General features: G+C 37.0%; 2 protein-coding genes across 2 annotated transcripts in view; both read left to right on the forward strand.

Annotated features, from left to right (window-relative positions):
• The window catches only part of LOC143027572 (uncharacterized), a 517,585-nt gene that overhangs the window by 87,914 nt on the left and 427,171 nt on the right, over positions 1-2,500 (forward strand). The gene's annotated exons all lie outside the window — the stretch shown is intronic.
• LOC143027570 (uncharacterized) overlaps positions 1-2,500 on the forward strand; it is a 22,153-nt gene that overhangs the window by 907 nt on the left and 18,746 nt on the right. The gene's annotated exons all lie outside the window — the stretch shown is intronic.

The raw sequence follows: 2,500 nt of genomic DNA on the forward strand, positions 1-2,500 counted from the left end.
TCGGTCTCATGTTTGTCGGGCCACGGCCAACCCGACTCCTCTCTTGTCTGCCCGGTCCCTGTCGACTACCCCTTCTCTCGTGTCTGTTAGCTCCTGCGTGGTCGGCCGGCTTCCTTTTCTGCCTGATCGATCTCGGCCCGTCGGCCTCTTATATTTGCCTACTTCTATGTCACCCGATCCCAGCTGCCGGCCGGCGAATCCTGTGTCCAGGTCTCTAAGACAGAATAGTTTTTAAAGTTATCACCGTGTCAAGGAGGATATCATACATGATTAGCTTAATCAACTTAATTCATCATGGGACCACCCCACAGCTCAATAAATTAAACAATAACTACAATCGTTAATTCAAGTAGACTAGAAAGGGGTCGCTTATTTTTTGTTGGATTGTGTCACTTGGCTAATACTAACCGGAATAAGAGACGATAATGCCTACACTAGGCAGTTTCATGTCCCTTACCTATCCATAAAGTTATCTAATCTTTTATCACAACAACCAATTATTTCAGCGCTCACTACATGCTTACTAATTCTATTCCTTCGTTAACTACTTGTCCGATTTAAATTCATTACTGCAAGTCCTGCTCAGCTGTGGTAATATGATGACATTTTTTGCATCACCTTAAAGCCCTCGACCCATTTGAGTACTTCTATTAGACCAAGCCGCACTCTTTCTTAAGGTGCCCAATCCTGTCTTCATAAGATAATTTCTAAGCCCTTGTATAATTTTGGTCATTCTCCTCTACTGATTCTAGTGAATTAATATGCCTTCTATAAGATTGAGACCAAAACTGTACCGCATAGTCAAGGATAGATCTAACCATCGCTAGATAGAATTTAGTGATTACCTCTGCAGTTTTATATGTAACCGTCCTAACAATAAATCCTAATGCTGTGTTAGACCTATTCTTGGTAATAATGTGCTTGAGTTTCCTGGGACATAATGCTCTCTGGGTTTAAGATTAGGATTCAATAACATTCCTAAGTCCTTTTCACATCCTGTTTTCTTTAAATGGTTTTTTATAAGCTATACCCCGTTAGCTGGGTTGCGTAATGTTACGTTTAATACACTGCATTTTGAAATATTGAAGTCTATTTGCCATTTCTGCGACCATGCAAACAAATGATTAAGATCCCTCTTCAGTATCCCACCATCTTCCCCGACCTAATTTAGCGTTCTATTTTAGTGATATCCGCAAACTTACTAGCATCCCTAATAATCCCTCTGTCCAAGTCCAATATGATGAGCAATGATGAACCCAAAACTGAGCCCTGGGGAACTCCATCATGATTTTACACCGTTAATAGTGAGCTATTTTTCTGTCACTATTTCATGCTCTAATCCATTCAAACACTTTTAATCTTATGCCATGGGTCTTGATTTTATCTAGTAGTCTGAGATGAAACCCTGTCGAATGCATTGCTAAAACCGAGGTATATTACAATGTAACTTTCATTGTTATCTGACGCCTTGTATACATTAGTAAAGTTTAGATGCAAAAGGGCGTGTTAGATTTATTCATTCCGTTGCTTGTTTGATTGATTGGTTGATATTTGTTTGCTGTTTGTTTTATTATTTGTTTATTTGTTTGCTTGCTTGTTTGTTTGTTTTTATGTATGCATGTACGTATGTATGCATGTACGTATGTATGCATGTACGTATGTATGTATGTATGTATGTATGTATGTATGTATGTATGTATGTATGTATGTATGTATGTATGTATGTATGTATGTATGTATGTATGTATGTATGTATGCATGTATATATGTACAGTATGTATATACATATGTATGTATGTATGTATGTATGTATGTATGTATGCATGTATATATGTACAGTATGTATGTACGTATGTATGTATGTATGTATGTATGTATGTATGTATGTATGTATGTATGTATGTATGTATGTATGTATGTATGCATGTGTGTTTGTTTATTTTATGTTTGTTTGTTTGTTTGATTGTTTCCTACTGTTTTCCTTTCTGTATTATTTATTTTATTCACTATGGTGATCATGGACTTTTATTGAGTTAAATCATCTGATTTCAACCTGAGTAAAATCTATAAAGAATATTAACATGTCGAATGCGTGCAGCAAATAAATTGTTCACACAGGCTTGGCACAGCTAATGGTAAAACACAAAATGAAATTATACTTGCAAATATGCAGGTATAATTTAATTCTATGTTTTGCCATTGTTTGGGTTAAACCATTGTTAACATATGCCTAATGGTTTTGCCTGCTGAGCAAATATCCACTGATGTTGACGCACGTGCAATTGCTGATTTAGTAGTTAGAGTCATTGCTTTCCATAGTCGAGATTTCGAGCTTATGCCGCGCTTACGGGGTGAAGAGCTTTTACTGATGCTATCACTATATACCAAGGTCCTTTTCAACCTTATAAAGAGGGTAGCCAGCTAAGGCTACCCATTCCATTCCCATCAACCACCCATTTGTTTCCCTCTCATATTAGTTCTCATGTGTATTCTGCCCATT

The sequence above is a fragment of the Oratosquilla oratoria genome, chromosome 8 (assembly GCF_046742065.1).
Source record: "Oratosquilla oratoria isolate Oo_2021 chromosome 8, ASM4674206v1, whole genome shotgun sequence".
NCBI lineage: Eukaryota > Metazoa > Arthropoda > Malacostraca > Stomatopoda > Squillidae > Oratosquilla > Oratosquilla oratoria.